Source organism: Schistocerca gregaria, chromosome X, assembly GCF_023897955.1.
Source record: "Schistocerca gregaria isolate iqSchGreg1 chromosome X, iqSchGreg1.2, whole genome shotgun sequence".
NCBI classification, from domain to species: Eukaryota; Metazoa; Arthropoda; class Insecta; order Orthoptera; family Acrididae; genus Schistocerca; species Schistocerca gregaria.
In genome coordinates this window covers 281,113,879-281,138,197 of record NC_064931.1, presented here as the reverse complement: position 1 = coordinate 281,138,197, position 24,319 = coordinate 281,113,879, and the positions used below count along the sequence as shown (strand labels likewise).

The following is a 24,319-nucleotide window of genomic DNA, read 5'->3' as shown; positions in this document are numbered from 1 at the left end:
TCTTAGGAGCTATCTGTTAAAGCCAAGATCAACCACATCGGCGGCAGCCATCTGCCTATCAAATTACAGCCAAGTGATATTCATGGGCCATGATTGCCCAAATAGAAGCCTTCAGACAAAGACTTTAATGGTGAGAGGTAGAGCATTTTCATAAAATCCCAAAACACACACGTCATACATTCCTTATATAAACTAGTGGCACGACAATTGTCCGAGTCCTATCTATGCTATGCGGATACCGGAGAGCTCTAGATTTTTTTTAAAAACAAAAAACAAAACATTAAAAGTGTTAGAACTTTAAAATCTAATATCAATAAAATAAACCATTGTGTCCCTGTGTGATGTTAAACTAGCCACCGTTCAGCAAAAAACCTAGCCTATCATAAAGGTACGTGCACAGCAGCAGTAACACACAATGCAAATCTCACTAAGAGGCCACTTGAAATATGAGAGAGGTTAACCAAATGAGTTTTCTGCAAACACATTCCACCCCATTTCATCCTTTTCACATTTAATTGCATCTACAGCTTCACGACAATTATTTTAAAATTGGTTGCTGTCCTCTGAATGTTATCTGTGAAAAGTGCAAATTGATACTGCATATCTATGCAAAATTTTGCTTAAGGGAGAAGCATTGTTTATATACTATGAGCAAGTCAGTCTCTGCAGTATGCACTAATCATCAGTCAAAAATCTGCACTGCCTCAACGAAGTCAATAATAACAACACTCTTTGTCTATCAACATTTGGTGCTGGTTTTCCAGAACCGCATGATTGGTTCCTGTTTGATTAATGGGGATCTAAATACACTCGGGTATTGTGAATTTCCTAAAATGTGCTGATGCTGCAGTTATTAGGAGGCATCCTACTGGACATATGCCAGTCATTGTGGTACCAACATCACAGATGTCTCTCCCATTCCGCACGTGTAATGACAGACTCTCGTAAGAGAACATTTTGAGAGCGTTGGAATGGTCGTTCAAGAAACACAAGACAGTTTGCACACTCACCGAATTTAACACCTCTATACTTTTACCTGCAGTGAAAATTAAAACAAGAATGTTAGGAAACACTGACTACTTCTGAAGGCATGAAATGCCTTATGCTCCCGTTAATTCTTTATGTAATTTAGTGTGCAGTATTGTTTCTCTAGAATCATTTTATAGCCTGTAGGAACGCTCAGTGTCAGCATTTTGAGTGCCTGGTGTGGCGTCTGTGATAATAAATACACAAACGGTACCTGAGCTCTGTGCTTGCTTACATTTGGTATAATGGGACAGTCATTTGTGGAACCTCTTCTCCTAGCAGTACGACAGTAGTTTGCAGCACTGTTATCTTGATACTATTTGATCATGTTCCGTACATGTTATGTCACTGAAGTTCTTTCAATAGCTTCCTTCAAATGTCACAGAAAAAACAGCACATAGTTCCATTTAAAAAGTAAAGTGTATGTCGTAATTTGGCAACTATAAATGATGAAAATTAGTTGCAGACATCAGTAAATTCACCATATTCTCCACTATAACTTATCAAAAACAGTACATCTCTATATTTGTTCCTTCTGGATATATTTGAGGTCACCTGTCTTAGCTTTCTCACCCTGTATTGTCTTCTTTCTCCTATGTCTAGAGATTGCATTAAATGTCCTACAAATCTTGATTACTCCCTCTGTATAATGCTTTTCTGTGTGCACCTTTAAATCAATGATTCGAGATTACACTTTTATGTTGCCCCTAGTACACATTTCTCTGGTGTGCTGTACCCAGTTCATGATGCAGCTGTTAACAAATGGTACACACTCGAATGCTTTACCAGTGGCACTCTGCATGGAATAAAACCCTGCGGAGGAATGTCCACATTGATAAAACTACAGCACTAAGATCATTAAGATCATGACTCCCTGCTGTTGACCAATTTGTCAAAGGAAGTGTTAAGATCAGAATTTAATCATATTATTAAGATTTGACTCATTTAGGATTCTCTCTCTCTCTCTCTCTCTCTCTCTCTCTCTCTCTCTCTCTCTCTCTCTCTCTCTCTCTCTCTGTGTGTGTGTGTGTGTGTGTGTGTGTGTGTGTGTGTGTGTGTGTGTGTGTGTGTCGCAGAGAGAGAGAGAGAGAGAGAGAGAGAGAGAGAGAGAGAGAGAGAGAGAGGGAGGGAGGGAGGGTGGGGGGGCGAGAGACTTACTTTATAAACCACCTCTCTCCCAGTCCTCCTTTATACTGATGGAAGCGAGTCCTCTATGGAGCAAGCCAGATGCTCTTCGCAATAGTGTGGGAAGTGTCCCTACCATGCATCAACTGCAACTACCAGACACGTGCTCAGGTATGATGTGCTGATCTTGCCATAGATCGAGAACCAGCACAGTGGCATGGAGAATAAGATAAGCTAAGATAGTGATGCAGTGGCTGAGATGACATGAACTAATATTGTCTTCTTGTATCATTGCCTCCACTGACAAGCTGATGGTATCTATGTTCTAATAAATATAATACATTGTGGTGTGAGATATGACTTAGTTTTCAGTCTGTATTGGGAAAACATTTCCAAAGATGAAACACAGTGCCATGGATGTTGCTGCTGCAGGCAGATGTCCTCAATATGAGGTCACCGAGATTGCACCCATTGGAATGGAAGAAGGGCAGCCTATGACACCCACCACTCTGCCTGCAGCAACACATCAAGGTGAGCACAAAAATGAAGTAATATGTGACCCATCTCTGTGTGTGTGCATGTTTTTTAAATACCTGTGCTTGATCAAGTCACTTACGTGACCTCCAAGGACTTGACTGATGCTTGACTTCCATAAATGATATTTCACATAAGAGTATTTTATACACGCATATGGTGCTTACGAGATGTGGTTTTTCTAGGAGACCTAGATATAATAATAACAAAGGATAGGTACACAAATTGCTACACACGAATGGGCTCCTATCACAAATATGTACTTTATATTTCTCAGCATTAATTGCATTACTTATGAGATGTTCTTTTCTTTGTTCTAGGTACTGTTGTTGCCACACGCACTCACAAGGAGATCAATGCCTATGCCAAGCTAGATCAAATATTGGAATCCATTAATCTGAATAAGGATGATGATGATGCGAGACCTGACTAGACCACTCACACAGATGGGTATGTTACTACCAAGCTGCGTAAAATATTGAAAGCCATTACTCCAAATGATGCCACCCCTGTTCGCATTGAGATAGATATTGATGGAAAGATGGATAAATATTAAAATCCAAGTTTCTGATTAATGACGATGATCATCATTCTGAACGGCAGAAATCCCTATGTGGCTAACCAATGCCGATGATTTTCCATGTAAGTACCAGGAATTATTATCATTATTATTATTGATGCCTGCATATGTCTCTTACACACATACATGATACTTATCAGCATCACTTCTTCCTCTTTAGGAATACTGGAACCATTGTAAGGTGGGCCTGTGCCAACACCTTCGGTGATGCTGTCATCACTAGCACTGACCACAGGCCTGTCGACAGACTGAAAACACTGGCATGTTGGCTGTGGTCTGGCCTTAAGTCACTGCGTGCAGACCCTTTGTCATCATTATTGTGGTACAAACTGATGACACTGGCGCATTTTTCAGCATCTGGGCTATCATCACCACATGTGTACCCAGCAGTGTCATCCTGGTACGGACTGACAACATCAGCACATTTGCCGTGGTGTGGTACAATGCAGACATGCTCCCTGCACCCTGGACCGTCTCAGTTTTGTTGTACTGCATCTATCAGCAAACCATCAGCCCACCCTGTTAATGATAACCAGATAAATGACATGCCTGCATTGGACTACTCTGTGTTTGCCGGCACTTTTGAGGATCACATCTCACATGCTCCCATAGCCAATTGCAGACAGCCTACTGAGAGCCTATTACTTTCCTTGTTAACATGTGTCTACCTACATTGGTGAGTTGGAATTTGAGCTCCCCAGAATTTTCAGTTACCCACAGTATCCTGCCACTAAGCACAACACAATTCTATGCTGCAAACTCTTGCACCCCCCCCCCCCCCCCCCCCCCAAAAAAAAGGGTAGTAATAGTGGTGAGAAAAGGTCAGTTGTTTACATTCAGGGGAAAACTGGTGTGATATCACTTATCACTGGGAGACTGAATTTCAGATTTGTTCAGAATTTTTATCGCCAAGATTGTCATACTGGGCCATTTATCCGAAATGCAGAAAAGGAGGTACAGTAAAGGCACTCAGCTATGTACTCTACCTCAACGTGGATTCACATCTCTACTAAGGAGTAATTAGAATTGGGGTATGGGGGGGGGGGGGGGGGGGGGGGGGGGAAGTCCAATTTATACCACTTCCAAAAGATATAGGTCTACTACTAGTCATTTTCTTCACAGTTCTCTTCACAGATAGATAGTGGCAAAAGTAATTGTCTATATGCCTTCATGCCACCCTAATTTCACTTTTCTTATTTTTGTGGTCCTTATGTGAAATATATATGAGGATATCAAATGTAGACTGGCAATGGCAAGGAAAGCGTTTCTGAAGAAGAGAAATTCGGGTATAGATTTAAATGGCTGGAAGTCGTTTCTGAAAGGATTTGTATGGAGTGTAGCCATGTATGGAAGTGAAACATGGACGATAAATAGTTTAGACAAGAAGAGAATAGAAGCTTTCAAAATGTGGTGCTACAGAAGAATGCTGAAGATTAGATGGGTAGATCACACAACTGCTGAGGAGGTATTGAATAGGATTGGGGAGAAGAGGAGTTTGTGGCACAACTTGACTAGAAGAAGGGATCGGTTGGTAGGACATGTTCTGAGGCATCAAGGGATCACCAATTCAGTATTGGAGGACAGCGTGGAGGGTAAAAATCGTAGAGGGAGACCAAGAAATGAATACACTAAGCAGATTCAGAAGGATGTAGGCTGCAGTACGTATTGGCAGATGAAGAAGCTTGCACAGGATGGAGTAGCATGGAGGGCTGCATCAAACCAGTCTCAGGACTGAAGACCACAACAACAACAACAACATCTGAAATTACTTTGAGAGCAGTAGAACTGTTCTGCAGTCAACTTCAAATGCTGGTTCTCTGAATTTTCTCAGTAATGTTCCGCGAAAAGTGTGTTGACTCACTCCTGGGATTCCCATTTGGGTTCACAAAGAATCTCAAGAACACCTCTGTGATGATCAGATCTACCGGTAACATATCTAGCACCATGCGTCTGAACTGATTTGATGTTTTTCTTTAACCCAACCTGATGGGTATCCCAAACACTTTAGCAGTACTCAAGAATGTGTCACAGTAGTGTTCTGTATGTGATCTTCAGGTGAATCACACTTTCCTAAAATTCACCAAATAAACAAAAGTTTAACATTGGCCTTCCCTACAATCAACTGTAAGTGCTCCCTGCATTTCCTGTATCTTTGCAATGTTAGGCCTTGACATTTAATCGACGCGACAGTTTCAAGCTGCACACTACGGATGCTGTAGTTGAACATTACGTAATTGTTTTTCCTATTCATCTGCATCAGTTTGCGTTATTTGATGTTTGGAGCAAACCGCCATCCATCACACCAACTAGAAATTTTATATAAGTCATCTTGAACCATCATACAGTTACTCAACAATATCATCTTCCCATACACCACAATATCAGCAGCAAAGAGCTGCAGATTGGTGCTCACCCTGTACGTCAGATCGTCTATGTATACAGAGATTGATTGATCAATTTGGGGGAGGGGACCAAACAGTATACAGAGAATAAGAGTGAGTCTAGCACACTTCCTGGGAGCACTCCTGACAATATCCTTGTCTCTGAGGAACAATTGTCATCGAGCACAGAGTACTGACTTCTATTACGTAAGAAGTCTTTGTGTTACTCAAATATCTGATAGCCTATTCTGTACGTTCATACCTTCATTAACAGTCTGCAGTGGGGTACCATGTCAGATGCTTTCTGGAAATCTAGGAATATGGAATCTTCCAGTTGCCCCATGTTTCACAGGATATCATGTCAGGAAAGGGCAAGTTGATTTCCGCACAAGTGATGCTTTCTAAATTCCTTCTGATTTGTGGAGAGAAGTTATTCCATTTCAAGGGAATTTATTATAATGGAACTGAGAATATTTTCAAGAATTCTGCAGAAAACTAATGTTAAGAATATTGGTCTTTTATTTCGCTGGTCCATTGTTTTACCCTTCTTATATATAGGAGTCAACTGGTTTCCCCCTTCCTCCTCCCTCCCTCCCTCCGTGAAAGATTCAGGTAAGGCGATGCCATCTGAACCTGGCAACTTATTTGTTTTTAATTCTCTCAGTTGCTTCTCTATTCAAGGGACACCTGTTACTATGTCCTCTATACGATGGTATGTTTGTGTGATCCTCTTGCATGAAAGATTTCTTAAATGCAAGATTTAAAGCTTAAGCTTTCCTTTTGCTGTCTTCTATTGCCACACCAAACTGATCAATGAGAATCTGGATAGAAGCTTTCGACCCACTTAACGGTTTTACGTAGGACCAGAATTTTTTCAGGTTCTCAACAAGATCGTTTGCTAACATATGACGGTCGTAACTGTATGCTTTGCATATCGCTCTTTTTACAGATGCACAAATTTCTACTGACTTAAGCCTTTCATCATTAGCGTGTTCATTTTTGATCCAAGAGTGCCAGTCTCTGTTTCTGCAACATACTCTGTGGCTATAATTCCTCTATGTTTATAACACTGTAACTAAATGATGTCCATTCATTGTCTAAGTAGGATCCTGTTTACTGCTTATCTGTTCTTTACGGCAAAAATACTTTCTTAGCCTTTTTGATGACTTTATTAATATAGTAACCACCATCGTTGTGATGATATCATGATCACTAATCCCTGTCTCTATACTGACACTGCTGATAAGGTCAGGCCTGACTGTAGCTGCAAGATCTAAAATATTTCCACGGCATATGGGCAATTGAATATTAACATGAGTTCACCTATACTTGTTACACATCCAGATAACTTCACCTCCCTACCAACACGCCTGTTTTAATGTCCAGAACCTTGAAGAAGGGGATGAATTTGGTGTAATATGGTCACTACTGACTTGCAATAGAAATTACCTGAAATATGGAGAATGTGTGAGAACATAACATATATGTAACATCAGCAAGCTTTATAATGTCACCAGTATCACATTTGGCATTAAACTTCAGGATCTGCAGAAATTTCAGAGGTAGAATCCAAATTATTCAGTTAATGTTTTGACCTGCACGTAAATAAAAGCAAGTCAGAAGATGATAAAGAGCATACTTTGCAGAACAAAAAGATGTAAAGCATAAAGCAGTTGGACCCCTTTTTTTTCAAAAGTAGCCAGTCAGTGCTTCAAACATGTAGATTTGTAGCTATTTTAAGTGGGTGAAATGCGACACTATGTCTGGATCAAAAGCATGTCCTGTCTTTTTTACACCCAGTTTAGTAAAAGAAAAAGTGCATGACATTTTTAACATAAATGTCTAAACTCATTTACTAAGAGTGAGCACTTATAAAAGTATCTGACTGATTGCTCTAGCGCCGGCCAGTGTGGCCGAGCGGTTCTAGATGCTACAGTCTGGAACGGCGTGACCGCTCTGCTACCTTCTGTGTCGCATTGTGAAAATGACCCCACTTCCTCCACAGTACATTCACAGGCTGACTCAATTTTTACCTTGATAGACACAATATTTTTGCCAACTGCAATAAATACTACCACTGTCTGTCTTCTTGATATGTGTTCCGTGTCTCACTAAATAATTCAGAGCTTTCTACTTCGAGTTGCAGCCAGCTCTCAGTTCCATGAATCATTTGAGTGTGACACTTTTCATAGAGGGCAGTAAACTCAGGAATTTGTTATAAATACTTCAACAATTTATTGTTAAAATTTTGACACTTGAAGTGTCTTTGTACACAGTGTGATTTTACTCTTCATATCAACTGGCGAGTGTTTATCAGAGGACCTCAAATTACCAGCTAGCCTAAAAAAAAAAAAAAGACCATGTGCATGCCAAAAGTACTCTGCTATCCAAGAAGTTGTTTCCACACCACTGGCCTGCGAAGGTGGGTGGGTTCTACGGGTCTCCACCCCATATCTCAGGTCCAGAAATCTGTAGCCAATACTGTCAGAGAATTGACAGAGCCTTTAGTTGAAATCTTCAACTCTCTCCCAACCCAAAGGCCCCCAAACAATTCTGGGAATGATACTGTAAATAGTGAGCTCTTCTCGTACTCGTGTGTGAGGCCAGCAGTTTTCACCACTCCCGCCACCTGCCTGGATGAAGCAAAGTGCCCTCAGAGCCAAGTGATGGATATCATTGGTGCTGATGTGAGCCAGAGCTTGCAGATGACTGCACCCTGCATCCCCCCCTCCTCAGCAGACATACTGAGTGTGCATTGAATTTGTGCTGTTTTATCGAAAACTGATATTCTGAGCCCATGGATGTGTACAAACTATAGGCTGACTCTTACAGAGAAGATAACAGCAATGACGAAATATACACAATAGCAGCAAATCTGAGCAGCATTCACAAAAAACATTAAATTTATTATTGAACATGAGACCAGCAACGGCATCAATTTCCTAGCCATAAAAATTATCAACAAAAACCATCATTTTGAGATTTATAGAAATCCAAAATCCACTGATGTCTGTATCAACAGCTCATCTTATCCAAACCAGCATAAGATGCCATATTTTAGATCCTCATTGAATCGCCTACAAAAAATTCCCCCTTAATCCATTCAAAAAGAAAAAGAACTCAATATCATTAAAACCATAGCCTCAAACAATGAAACAGCCCTCTCGTGACAGACAAATTATCACAAAAAATCCAAAAACCATCAGACAACAAAGCTACATATTAGGCAACCATGCAGTTAACACAAGACACAGTAGAAAATAGCAGAAAATATGTTGCACTATCTTTCTTAGGGAGCATATCCTATAAAATAAGCAATCTATTTAAAAACACAAATATTAACATAAGGTTCCACACAAAGGTTGTATACGTGGAAGAAGCCTGGAGATACTAGAAGGTATCAGATAGATTATATAATGGTAAATCAGAGATTTAGGAATCAGGTTTTAAATTGTAAGACATTTCCAGGGGCAGATGTGGACTCTGACCACAATCTATTGGTTATGAACTGTATATTAAAGCTGAAGAAACTGCAAAAACGTGGGAATTTAAGGAGATGGGACCTGGATAAACTGACTAAACCAGAGGTTGTACAGAGTTTCAGGTAGAGCATAAGGGAACAATTGACAGGAATGGGAGAAAGAAATACAGTAGAGGAAGAATGGGTAGCTTTGAGGGATGAAGTAGTGAAGGCAGCGGAGGATAAAGTAGGTACAAAGACGAGGGCTGCTAGAAATCCTTGGGTAACAGAAGAAATATTGAATTTAATTGATGAAAGGAGAAAATATAAAAATGCAGTAAATGAAGCAGGCAAAAAGGAATACAAACGTCTCAAAAATGAGATCGACAGGAAGTGCAAAATGGCTAAGCAGGGATGACCAGAGGACAAATGTAAGGATGTAGTGGCTTATCTCACTAGGGTTAAGATAGATACTGCCTACAGGAAAATTAAAGAGAGCTTTGGAGAAAAGAGAACCACTTGTATGAATATCAAGAGCTCAGATGGAAACCCAGTTCTGAGCGCAGAAGGGAAAGCAGAAAGGTGGAAGGAGTATATAGAGGGTCTATACAAGGGCGATGTACTTGAGGACAATATTATGTAAATGGAAGAGGATGTAGATGAAGATGAAATAGGAGACATGATACTGCATGAAGAGTTTGATAGAATTTGAAAGACCTAAGTCCAAACAAGTTGAATGGAATGGACATTGTCTTGAAAGGAGGATATAAGACAAACATCAACGAAAGCAAAAGGAGGATAATGGAATGTAGTTGAATTAAGTCGGGTGATGCTGAGTGAATTAGCTTAGGAAATGATACACTTAAAGTAGTAAAGAAGTTTTGCTATTTTGGGGAGTAAAATAACTGATGATGGTCAAAGTAGACTGGCAATGGCAAGGAAAATGTTTTTGAAGAAGAGAAATTTGTCGACATCAAGTATAGATTTATATGTCAGGAAGTTGTTTCTGAAAGTATTTGTATGGACTGTAGCCATGTATGGAAGTGAAACATGGACGATAAATAGTTTAGACAAGAAGAGAATAGAAGCTTTCGAAATGTGGTGCTATAGAAGAATGCTGAAGATTAGATGGGTAGATCACATAACAAATGAGGATGTGTTGAATAGAATTGCGGAGAAGAGGAGTTTATGGTACAACTTGACTAGAAGAAGGGATTGGTTGGTAGGCCATGTTCTGAGGCATCAAGGGATCACCAATTCAGTATTGGAGGACATCGTGGAGGGTAAATATCGTAGAGGGAGACCAAGAGATGAATACACTAAGCAGATTCAGAAGGATGTCGGTTGCAGTAGGTACTGGGAGATGAAGGAACTTACACAGGATAAAGCAGCGTGCTCACGCGAGTTCGGACTTGTATATAAACTTCAGCAGATAGCCATACACAACTTAAAGAATAGTAACCCTCATACAAAAAAATCTGACATACACAAACTCAGCTGTCAGAGTTGCCCCTCCTGCTATTTTGGACAAACTGGGAGAAGCATTGAGATTCTGCTCAAAGTGCGTATAGATGCCATACATTTGAACAACATGTCAAAATCCACATTTTCCATGCACACAACTACTAAGTATCATGGATTAAAGAGCACTGAAGACCATGTACAAGTATTGCATCGTGCTGAGAAAGGTGACTCTACGAATTTGCTTGAAGAGATTGAAATATTTGTCCATAAAAGCAAATGCCACAAAATCTCCTCAGTGAACAGACAGAGTTAGCCATTGCAGCCCTTCTTCAAAATTTCGTTCACCTGCTTTCCAGTTTAAAGTAAACATTACTCCCTTTAACAATAACAACATGCAGATTTTAACCCAACATGAAATAGTGAATAATATATAACAGCTTGCTTTGTCATACAATACCTACTACTAGCTATATCTTTAAAAAAAAAATCAATGTAATGTCCACTCTTCTAATATTTATTGATATACATTCATCCCAAGTCATTTACTTTACTTCCAATGTATGATGTCCACAGTTATAATATTTGTTTATGTACATCCATCCCTTATCATTTACTTTGCTTCCAGTCTATACCATAATATTTACATAATATCACTGTAGTAATGCTTTAGAACAAACTGGCTGCTTTATTTGTTTATCCTAATTTTAATCATTTGGGTTGTAATATAAATAGTAAGTAATGGAACATTAGTAATTTGTAAACTCCTACTGTCACACATGTGTATGTATCGAAATATCTCTGAGAGTGGAAGTCTTTGGCATTGTTATGGTTGCGATATCACCGTCTTTGTATCCATACTTCCATGTGGTGAAACTTCTTGGTGTGTGAGTGGTGCTTTAGATTATGTTTATACATATACATAAAAAAGTTCATCATACAGTCTTTGCCACTGCATGATCACAAGCAGTCAGCCTGGAATGTAATGACACAGATTTTTTAAAGTAAGTACCCAAAACATCATCGCTTTCGTTTGCATCATTTAAAATCATTGTAGGGACAATTACTGTTAAAGAGGCATTGTTTCACATCTTGTTTTGATTGTAGGGCACCACCAACACAAGGAAATTTCATCATTTGTGAAAACAAAAAGTGAAAGCTAATGTACAATGATCGTAACATGAAATAACTATCTGAAGATGAACCTGTCAGTTCAAAATTGGTAATGGTGCTATTTAAATAAATAAATGGCATTGTAAAAAGTGGCTGGTTGCTGTTATGTTCTATGTTCTGTCTGTCCTTGGACGCTATTTCCCAAATGGGCTTCATAACATGCTTAACAACCCCGCTCCCCTACCCCTGCAGTTGCATGGATCCTACTGGAGAAGTGACCATCTGTCCACCCACAGGGCCGGCCGGAGTGGCCGTGCGGTTCTAGGCACTACAGTCTGCAACCAAGCGACCACTACGGTCGCAGGTTCGAATCCTGCCTCGGGCATGGATGTGTGTGATGTTCTTAGGTTAGTTCGGTTTAATTAGTTCTATGTCCTAGGCGACTGATGACCTCAGAAGTTAAGTCGCATAGTGCTCAGAGCCATTTGAACCACCCACAGGGTGAATGGTTGAGGCTCGACCCCCAACCTCCACATTGAAATTCCACGATGACTGATGCAAACGCACTACCACTCTGCCATCGTGCCTGTATTAATGTCCAGAATCTTGAAGATAGGGATGAATTTTGCTTTGGATGGTTGCTTCTGCCATTCAATAGAATTGGCTGAAATATGGTAAGTGTATGAGAGCATACCTTACATCTAATGTCTGCAAGCATTATAACTTTACCCAAAATAATGCTCCTTTGTCTAGACTCACCATGTTTTATGCGTGCACCTCTTCAGGAACTTGGTGAGACAATGTATCAGGAGGACATGTATATCACTAGAGCTGCACATCCGGATGATGAAAAATGTTGGCTTGTTACAAAGAAGGGGTTTTTTCCTTTGAATATCTGGAGTTGAAGGAGATGCTTTATAAAACCACAGTGCATGTCAAAGCTGCATTCAGTAGTAAACGTATAGGCACTGCCAATAACAGAATATGTGGAATATGGGCATGTGGTGAATGGTAGGAGTTCGGCATCCCTGCTCTATGGACACAATGCACACCTGCTCGTAGATATTTTTGAGAAATTCAGCAGCTTATGCATAAACAAAAACTCTCTGGTTCCTCTCTTTTATTACACCACTCCAATGTTTTAATGGGATGTAGTGTTAGAAAGGACACATGTCAGCATCGATGAATGGTTGAGAAGTTCAAAGCGTCAGACAGGAGTTACATCCCGCAATATACATGGACATGCCATGCAGCTATCTCTGTTGATAGCAGGGCTCTGATGGTTGTCTGAAAAGGAAATCACCAGATTGAGTTCCAAGATGTGGCTGCGGGTTCTGATAAAGGATGTGTCATAGAGGTAGATATGGCATATTCAGCCCATTTGCATTGCATGACGATCCCTGCGACGTGCTATATATCTGGGACAAGTAGTCCCACACAGTGGTTCTATCCCTAAGCTGGTGATGTTGCTGGAGGATAAAAGTGCACTATAGAAACCTCCAGCAGTGCCTCAGTTTGGGGATGAAGCTTAGTAGCCACCTGCCCATCTCTTTCAAACAGGCACATTGGTTGAAGCAGTATTAGATTTCAGTACCAAAAAGAGGGCTCCTTTGATGTGTGATTTCGAAAAGAATTTTTTTAGTTTAAAGAACAGTTCAATTTATGGAAAAACTTTGGAAGATTTGAGACAGTCTCATGAAATTCATTTAGTTTGCCATTGGGAGGGGCCTTAATGCACAAAAGATTACATTGTGAGGCCAAACTTTAAGTGTGTGTCTATCTTCTATCATGGATTAGTCGCACTAGAAATTCTAGAGATTAATAAGGTTTCAGGACATTTCATTAAACCTGTCTATGTTGGTATGTGTATACTGGACCATTCCAGACTCCACAGATACCGAATGCATTACGAGTGTGCAAAACCAAACTTCACTGGTGTCAAATTACTTTATGTGGATACAGTTTAAATTACTTTATATGCATACAGTCAGTTTCATCTAGTGGATGAAAGGCTGTGGTCCATTCAGTAATAAAGTTCCATCCCAACGCATTCGCCACATCTGAATAATCCTTATGGTATTACACATCAAAACAAGAAGGTTATCATCCTGATGAAAGATGAGCCGAACAGGTCACAGATTGTGGAATTTGTGGAGCTCAAATCGAAACTGGAAGTATACCGTACAGATGCAGGTGCCGCCAAAGACTGGCTAAGGATGTCAATAGTGCATTCTCATTAGCTCTAACAGTTCAAGATTTCAGGGAATGTCTGCTCAAAGGTAATGGTGATGCTGTGCCTCAGTTACAACACCTAGTGCCCCAAGTAGTCTTTCGAGCGTGAGGCCATGTGATATATACTATAACACAGCTGAAAGTTTGTCTGTGGCACCATGATGACAAATGCTTCATCTGCACTGATGTGATCAGCACCCTCCTCTTCTCACAGTATTCTATTGAGTGATAGTGTCTGCCCCCGGTAGCTGAATGGTCAGTGTGATGGATTGTCAATCCCCTGGGACCTGGTTCGATTCCCGGCTGGATCGGGGAATTTTCTCTGCCCAGGGACTGGGTGTTGTGCTGTCGTCATCATCGTCCTTTCATCCTCATCAACTGCAAGTCACCAAAGTGGCATCACATTCAAATACCAGCACCCGGCAAACAGTCTGCCCGACGGGGGGCCCTAGCCATATGATTAAATAAAATAAATTGAGTGTTAGTGAGAGACTGAATGTATTTGCAGTGTTTTGTGTGTGTGTGTGTGTGTGTGTGTGTGTGTGAAGGGCATAGTAGTATTGACTGTTTGTGTACTCAGGAATGGGTAGAGGTATCAAGTTGAAATTTATGCCACACACTAAGGTCTATGGTCCCACGGCTGTGAAAAATTTAAGTTTCTAAGTCATTTTATTCAAAAGGTGTGGCCATTTATGCCACATATTCAGATATTCACAAACACTCATGAAAATGTGTAGGGTACTTCCCATTGACTTAGGGTCATGAAATTTTACAAGAAGCAAGGTTTCATAGGAGAAAATTCAAAAACTGTTACCTTGTAATTGTATAATTTAAATTTTTTTTTTTTTTTTTTTTTTGCTCGGCTGGACTCTCTCTCTCTCTCTCTCTCTCTCTCTCTCTCTCTCTCTCTCTCTCTCTCTGTTCAGACCCCTTTTTTTTCTCAGGAACAGAAAGAGGTATAATGTTGAAATTTATGTAAAATAGTAAGATTTGCAGTCCCTTGGCTGCTGTGTGAATGCAGTCAGAAGATACAGCCATATATATCACACATTTGGACGTGAACTCATTTATGAAAACTTACAGATGAGCTGCCTATATAAATGTCAGGCCTTGTGGTCTAATGGTAAAGTGTGTGCCTGGAAACCAGGAGGCCATTGGATTGAATCTATTGGTCCTCAAGTTTTTCAGTCTTTAATTTAATGTATCCTTGACCTCTCCTCAACGATGTGAGAAGTTGCCAGAAACAACATGTGGTTTGGATTCCATGTTAAACTGTAGGTCCTCTATCCCTGGTTGGATAACCGGGGTGGGTTAGGGATATGCAAGTCGCTGATGTGGCATCCAGTAGAAAGACTTCCACCAGGCTATTAAGCCACACCAAGTTATTATCTATATAAAAACACCAATCAACCAGAACATTATGACCACCTAGCTAATAGCTTGTATGTCCACTTTTGGCATGGATAACAGCAGTGACACACAGTGGCATGGAAGCAATGAGACCTTGATAACTAACTGGAGGGAGTTCACACCACATCTGCACACACAAGTCACCTAATTCCCATAAATTTCAGAGGGGGGCTATGAGCTCTGATGCCACGTTCAGTCACATCCTAGATGTGTTCGATCAAGTTCAGATCTGACGGTGAGTTGCGGGGCCAGCGCATCAATTGGAACTTGCCATTGTGTTCCTCAAAACACTCCATTACACTATTGACTTTGTGACATGGTGCATTATATTTTTGAAAACTGCCACTGCCATTGGGAATCATCATTGTCATGAAGGGGTGTAAATGGTTTGCAGCCAATGTACAATACTCCTTGGCTGTCATGGTACCTTCCATGAGCTCCACTGGACCCATAGATGCCCACGTGAATGTTTCCCAGAGCATAATGGAGTCACCACCAGCTTTTCTCCAACCTGCAGTACAGGTGCAAGGAGGTGTTCCCGTGGAAGACAACGGATTCTTGCCATCCTATCGGTATGATGAAGAAGGTGTTGGGATTCACTGGGCCATGCAACACTCTGCCACTGTGCCAGTGTCTGGCGCCGATGTCATGGTGTTAACATTGGCACATCCATGAGTCGTCGGCTGCAGAGACCCATCATCGAATGTTCCCCGGACTGTGTGTTTCGACACACGTGTACTCTTACGAGCATTAAAGTCTAATATTAGTTCTGCCACAGTTTACTACCTGTCCTATTTTACCTATCTGCCCAGCCTACCATGTCCAACATCTGTAATGAGGGATGACCATCTAACCCCATGATGTCTGGATATGGTTTCATCTTGTTTTCGCCACATGTTTAAGACACTCACCACAGCACTCCTCGAACATCTGGAAGTCGTGTGGTTTCCAGAATGCTCGTGCTAAGCCTCCAGGCTATCACAGTTTGCTCTCGGTCAAACTCAGATAGATCGCCTGCCTTCACCATTCTACACACGGACAGCACGCTCACTGATACTAAATGCACCGTGTGTGTGTCTGACTTGCAGTCTCCTCGCCAGGTGATGCTGCTGTCGCCCGGACAGGTTTATATCGATATTGGGTTGGTGGTTTTAATGTTCTGGCTGATCAGCGTAATTAATTTTGTATGAACCCTCAGGGCACGAGACCTGCTCGCACGTGTCAGTTTGCTTTATTCACTTGCTGCTAGTCATACCAGTAGTCTCATTTCCCTTGTATTGTCTGTAGAAAAAAATTAAATTGTATAAAGAAAAATTATGCAAATAACCCTTTGGAAACATCTCTATGTGTATATATGTATACAAATTTTTTCCACTTTAACTATAAAATATTTGTACTGTGTAATAATTTTGGGGTGGTAAAACAATACAAAAAATATTTTAATGCCATTATTGTTAATAAACCAGATTTTGTTATGTGCCAGTTATTATTTATGAAGAAAGACCCTGATCCTTTCACTACTGAGCACAAAGGGTGATTTGATCTAGAGAGAGAGACAGAGAGAAGGAGGAGGGTTTCCCACCTTATTAATGTGGCATATGGGGGTAGGGAGAGGGGAAACTGATTTCTATTGACCCAGGGGGACCGGACCTCACCTGTCCTGGAATTCTCACCATGGTGCGATGACCTTGTCATGTGTTGGGGATGACATTGTCCAGTATAATACTGGTTCAGTGACCTTCATTCGCAGTTGACCAGGTGGTGGCAGCGGGGATGGCACATCGCAGGCTACACCATGCAATTGGCAGGGAAATAGTGGCGTTGAAGATAACAAGTGTAGTTGCTCCATAATACCTGAATTGGCCTTGGTTTTGGTTCTCATACCAGCCACCTAAATCGTGTAAATAAAAAAATTACAAACAAGTCAGTTTGAATCAAAGTAGAAATGGTGTCCTAATATGAGATAGTCAGAGAGAACACACAATATCAATCACTATAAGAACTGGTAAACCCTCAAATAATAATATTCTTTTCCTCACTGCCTCTTTGACATTTTTTGCATTTATTGTGTAAAAAAAGTGCAGTCAGGGCATCCAAGAGCTGTTTCAGGTTTACTTTCTTCGGAAGCCAAAGGATAGCATTTCATGCACTGTGCTTATTTCTCTCTGTCAATCTTCAGACACATGACCACTGCAGAATATGAATTAAGCATTTTCTTCTTCAAATTTTACATCTAAAGCATCACACTCAGTTAAATTTGTATCAGATTCCAAATGAATGGAAGATTATGATGTCTTTTTCTTTTTCAAGAATAAAACTTTTGCTTCTATCTCCTTTGAGTCTACTAGCGAGTTGTTCTCTTTGAATTGTTTCAAATGTTCCCTTTGACTCTTCGCGTGGCTTACTGATTTTGGAAACTGGCCAGATACTATTTGGAATCACATTTACTCCATTATTTGCGTTTTGTTTGTCAGACTCCTGGTATACTGCTGGATTGTTGTCTCCAAGTATATGCCTGTTACATGGGAAGAGTCACCTCTTGCAGAGGGTGTTTACAGTATTTTCCATTATTACTGCTCTCAAGTAGGACGCTCCAAATAATCTCCTAATCAAAACTGAAGTTACTACTTGATCTACTTACACACCAGATTTCTATTTCTTGGGGATAATACTCCCATGAAGCCCTCACAAGAGACAGCATTTTATGCATGTAATGTGGTGATAAACAAATGATGTGAACACAGTTTTCTCTTAGTAATAATACGAATCTGAATCCAGCTACTATGATGGCAAGATGAAGTTATCCTAATATGAGATATTGTGTCTTAACATGTGATACTGTCACATTTAAGGATACTCGTGGTATCTCCTACTAGGAATAAGTCATCTTTCAATAGAAACCTAGCCTCATAGTTATACTGCATAGTTTGAAGGACAATTCATTGCAGCACATGAAAGAGTAGCTTGTGAAGAATACAATTATATGAATATCATTGCTACGACTATTCAACTTTGGCTATTAAAGCCATGCAAGCACATACAATCAAAAAAACTTGAAGTTCAACAATTTTAAAATCAAGGATTGTCAACAATGTCCAGCTCATTAATGAGCTTATTGTCACTGTTCTATGCCTCATGTGTTGCAAGAACTAAGTTCTGATAGTTCCCAACAGAGCTAGAAACTTTAGGGACCTTTCTTCTATATCAAAATAATTTCAGGAATGATACTATCTGTGGCATAGCTTAAAAATGACATGTCAGATCAGAATACAAATAGTCATTTTCTCAATTTAAATTCTAACTACAATAAGGCAAAGCATAGTGTATACCGTCATCTGCTGCTGTAATTTCGTACCTGCAGACCACAAAATTAATGAGTTCTACTTTCCTTTAAAATTGTGGAGAAATGAACCACAATTTTTGTCAGAAAACTGTGTTCTATGTTTTATCTGTTAATTGGAAGGTCATGCAGTTTCATACTTACTTACCACTTTTGGACCATTGTACATGTCCAGCCAGGATTTAATAATTATTGTGTAACAGAATTTAAACAATGTATTCAGATCCATTACGATGAATAGTGAACTTATGTTTCCCAGCATATTTCTAATTTTACTTTGAGAGCTCATCATTAAACATTTATTCTCTGTTGCTTAATATCATTTTAATGATTTCTTCTGCTCCATTGACTTTCTACCATTTTGTTTGCTACTTCTGTGAATATTTTTATGCATACAGACAAAACTTTCTCTTCAGCAACTTAATTCAGATCTCTTTGTATTTGACATTGAGATACATTTGAGTATGCAGTTTGAGAAAAAAAGTCATTATATTTGTACAAAAGAATTGAATAATTATTCAATTAAAGACTGCATGTAGTATGTATCAGCAGCGTACTGATCAAGATGAAAAGCTACCGCAGAATGACTATTTGGACCTACCACAGCAGGGACATAAAAAGAATATTGGCCAGATGACTGATTTGAACTTTTGATTCAACAAATGATGCCCAGGCAATTTGATGGTGAGCTACTTACACAGCGATGCTATCACCTCCTCCGGATCGCATCTTTAGCCCATTTAACATAGACCAAAAAAGGTCAGTTGGGGAAAAAAATCATGTAGTCACAATTTTTTTTACAGTGCTGGGCGCAAGTGTCCTGAACAACATACTAAAAATCCTGAACGTAGGGGTGCGAGTGTTGGATTGGGGGAGGGGGGTTTAAAGGTCACCTTTTTATGTTTTTCCCAAATAACTCAAAACCCATAGCTCCTATGAAAAATGTTTCCCAGCACAAAATGAAACTACAAAACATTTCGTACAAAAAAGGTCCTATTCACTTTTTCTCTAGGGCTAATAGTTTCCACATTGCTGGGGATGGAAAAAAATCACAGGTTATTAAAACTACTGTTCTAACAGGATAAAATTAACATTTATCTTTAAATGAAATGGTTTAAAAACAAATATTAATTCTGTTTGCCACTTCTAAGTTCAGTAGAGCTGTATTAATAGGTAAATTGTGTTCCAATGGCATAACAGGGTGGATTGGGGGGGGGGGGGGGTTGGAGGATAGAAGTGTGTGGGAAAATAGGCCACCAGATTGTGTTCAGGCACTTCCCTTCTTTACAGGTGTGCAAACTGAAATTCGAGTAGGTGATTCCCACTGTGGAATCTATCCCACTACATCACAACAAGCAACTATTACATGTTTCACAAAGTTATACAGACCCTCCACTGCATGCCTTATGAATCACTGATGACACAGTGTGGAGACGTGCCCGAGGAGTGTTTATTTTGCACAACATGCGTTAACACCACATGGAACACAGATATAAACTACTAATAATACTAATGCAAGAGATGTGTATGAATAGAATCTATGTGAATCTCTGCACACTGTTCTATGCTGCTAGAGTTGAAATTGATTCTTGCTCATCATGTGTGGCAGTTGTAGTGTGCTTCTGGGAAAAGTGACTTCTTTCACTACAATTGCTGCTCCATTTTCAGTTTACTGACAGACTGTATCTCCCCATCATTTCCTGTCCAGTTGTCTTATGTGAATAGACAACTTTGCAAATCATGTGTTTTAGTAGTGGAGTTATTTTCAGTTTGTTGAATGACTAGTTTATAATATGCAGTTTTTAAGAGAGTTTTCATGTAAAATACATTCCTTTGTGTTTAATTTGTAAGTGTGATGTTGTCGGTGACCTATATAGTGTTAGTGGGAAAGGGGTTGAATTTGTAAACGTGGCATCTTGCAGCTGTCTTTCACTGACAATGTATTGTAAAGCCCTATAATTGTGTTTTAGTCACTTGATGGTGAATAAATGGAAAGTTACTGCACTTCTCTAACCCTTAATTGTGTTACTGATAGACTGAAATAAATATTTTCTATTCAGGAATTGCTGGCACTTGTAGTGCTTACTTCACATGCTAAAGCCACAGTATATCTTCCAAGATGGGTGTAAATATGTCAGATGGAATGAGACTGATCATGTTCAAGTCTAGAATGGTAACCTGTTGAATGCACTGCTTGATAGATGTTGAAATACCTGAAGTTCTGTAACACATTGGTAACCTATTTCTGTTGCAGAGGGAGACAGTTTAAGATTCTGTGCCTCTTCAGATTTTGGGAGAGCTGAGGCTGGGGTAAAGCATTTGCTACCCTCAAGCAACAAAAAGTTTTCCAGCCATTGATAGTGGAGACAACGAAATCAACATTGTCGAATAAATAAAATACATATTGAGAGCATGTTACACGTGGAATAGGCTCTTCATTGTGATGGACAGATCAGCCTTTTTTCCCATAATAGCTCACTTAACAACTGCAGAACTAATTGAAAAGTGAGCAGCACTCATGATGGGGGAGTTCCTTTTCCAGGAAGAACACTGCAGCTGCCGTACAAGATGACCAAGAATATAGAAGCAGTGTAGAACAGTGTGCAGAGATTTACTTGCATTACTTGTGTTATGTTGTTAGTAACTCATATGTGCACTGTATGTCGTTATAATGCATTTTGTTCAAAATAAACACTCCCTGGGCAAGTCTGCACATTGCTTTGCCAGTAATTCATAGAGTACACTGCGGAAGGTCCATATAAGTTTATGAAACACACTAGTTGCTTCTTGTGATGTAGTGAGCTAGATTGGGTGGGGAATCAACTGCTCAACCTTCAGTTTGCAGACCTGTAAAGGGGGGAAGTGCATGAATGCAATCCAGCAAACTACCTTCACTTGTGATTCTACACCACACCTCTCTCCCCTCCACCCCATTACACCCCTAATCTGGCTCTCCTGCACTTAGATATGGTACATGTTTAATATTTGTTTTTAATCTACTTCATATAAAGATGAACATTAATTTTCTACCATTCAAACAAAATTTTTAATAATCTGCAATTCTTCCGTCTCCTGCAATGCAGAAAGTACTAGTCCTAGAGAAAAAATAAATAGCACTATTTTTATAGGAAATGTGAAGTAGTTTGACTGTGTACTGGAAAACATTAGTCATACGAGCCAATGGTTTAGAGTTATTTTAGAAAAGCATAAAAAAGTGACCTTTAAACCCCTCCCAACCCCCACACTCCAATTTTCACTCCCCTCCAGACAAGATTTTTAGTAAGTTGTTCAGGACACTCCCTCCTACCACTGCACAAAAATTTGAGACTGCACAATTTTTCCCCCTAATTTTCCTTTGTTGCTGCCAATCAAATCGCTACATATTTCACAATTGCTATCGACATCTTATACTTCCATGTATAATGTTGAATTATTATTAACTTACAATGTTGTGTATAGTATGTCTTGCTGATATAATAATACATTGCTGCTACAACCCAACATGGGCATTAACGAGGCAAATGTACTGCCACAATTCATGACATGGCTGTACATGCCAAGAATGAATAATATGGGACTCAGCCATTTTCTGTGTGAACAGTTTTGTTTTTCGACTGTACCTGTTATCATAAGACATAATAAGACCCTGGACATGGTACAGGGTTTTAATTTGTACTGGGACTTAACACTGCAGAAGGATGAAGAACTATGCAAAAACGTGGAGAAGCAATGGGTCCACTTCATGTGTCATCTAAATGTAGATGCCTGACACATGTTGACAGCAATGTTGACACTAGAGTATTCATTCTTGGTTTTGAGGGAGCCTGCTTCTTGAGAAAGTGAAAATCGTGGTATACTGTTGTAATGTGAAGCTGTATTTCCCACCCGCCAATGCTGTGCTAATGCCAACGGTTTGGGCTTATGTCTTCCCGGTGTACGAACGACACACTTAGTGGAGACTGTGATTTGCCACTACATAAAACTCACCATATGAGCAACGACCTTTTTGTGTCAGTTGCTCAGACCGCCACCCTCCTACATCCTTGAAGAAAAATTACATACTCCAGGAATTTAAGGTTGCTAAGTGCCTCTCATATTTTCAACCTCAGAAAAAGCACAATTGCTTATATTCCTTGGTAGTGACATCAACTTTCATCACTACTGTGGCCAGACCATCTGTAATACAGGGTGATTCAAAAAGAATACCACAACTTTAGGAATTTAAAACTCTGCAACGACAAAAGGCAGAGCTAAGCACTATCTGTCGGTGAATTAAGGGAGCTATAAAGTTTCATTTAGTTGTACATTTGTTTGCTTGAGGCGCTGTTCACTAGGCGTCAGCGTCAGTTGATGCTAAGATGGCGACCGCTCAACAGAAAGCTTTTTGTATTATTGAGTACGGCAGAAGTGAATCGACGACAGTTGTTCAGCGTGGATTTTGAACGAAGTATGGTGTTAAACCTCCTGATAGGTGGTGTATTAAACGTTGGTATAAACAGTTTACAGAGAATGGGTGTTTGTGCAAAGGGAAAAGTTCTGGACGGCCGAGAACGAGTGATGAAAATGTAGCACGCATCCAGCAAGCATTTGTTCGCTGCACAGGAAAATCGACTCGCAGAGCTAGCAGAGAGCTGCAAATTCCACAATCAACTATATGGAGAGTCCTACGAAAAAGGTTAGTTATGAAACCTTATCGTCTGAAATTGGTTCAAGCACTGTCTGCAGCTGATAAGATTAAAAGAATCGATTTCTGTGATTTTATCCTTGCTGAAATGGAAACAGATGAATCTTTCGTTTCAAAGATTGTGTTTAGTGATGAAGCAACTTTCCACACTAACGGGAAAGTCAACCGTCACAATGTCTGTATATGGGGCACTGACAACTCAGTATGAACGTGACTCGCCTAAGGTGAACGTTTTTTGTGCCATTTCAGCCAATAAAGTTTTTGGCCCCTTTTTCTTCGAAGGTGCTACTGTAACTGGACTACAGTATCTGGAGATGTTAGAAAATTGGCTGTTCCCTCAGCTCGAACAAGAAGCACAACAATTCATATTTCAGCAGGATGGAGCGCCACCACATTGGCACTTATCTGTCCGTAACTACCTGAATGTCAACTACCCGAGGCAATGGATCGGCCGCCAGGCAGCCCGTGACAGAGCACTTCATCACTGGCCTCCAAGAAGCCCTGATCTTACCCCTGCAATTTTTTCTTATGGGGGTATGTTAAGGATATGGTGTTTCGGCCACCTCTCCCAGCCACCATTGATGATTTGAAACGAGAAATAACAGCAGCTATCCAAACTGTTACGCCTGATATGCTACAGAGAGTGTGGAACGAGTTGGAGTATCGGGTTGATATTGCTCGAGTGTCTGGAGGGGGCCATATTGAACATCTCTGAACTTGTTTTTGAGTGAAAAAAAAACCTTTTGAAATAATCTTTGTAATGATGTATAACAGAAGGTTATATTATGTTTCTTTCATTAAATACACATTTTTAAAGTTGTGATATTCTTTTTGAATCACCCTGTACATCTAGTACTTATCCCTCCATTCCCTCAAAGTCACGCTCTGGTAGCTGTGCAAGTAAATTAGCCCTTGGAATGGGGAGGGGCGATATAAGCCCTCCCTTCATCCCCTCTTAGGGTTCCTTCATCAT

At 40.0% G+C, this 24,319-nt stretch overlaps 1 protein-coding gene across 6 annotated transcripts in view; it reads left to right on the top strand.

Moving 5' to 3' along the window:
- The window catches only part of LOC126298845 (uncharacterized), a 190,788-nt gene that overhangs the window by 16,084 nt on the left and 150,385 nt on the right, over positions 1 to 24,319 (top strand). The window contains exons 1-3 of one of the 6 annotated variants that reach the window (XM_049990335.1): positions 2,584 to 2,682; positions 3,006 to 3,327; positions 3,426 to 3,665. The exons of 4 other annotated variants lie outside the window; for them this stretch is intronic. The gene's annotated coding sequence lies outside the window, so the exon portion shown is untranslated. Of the gene's footprint in view, positions 1 to 2,583; positions 2,683 to 3,005; positions 3,328 to 3,425; positions 3,666 to 24,319 lie in introns of those variants that run through there. One more of the 6 variants, XM_049990334.1, reaches the window with a different exon arrangement.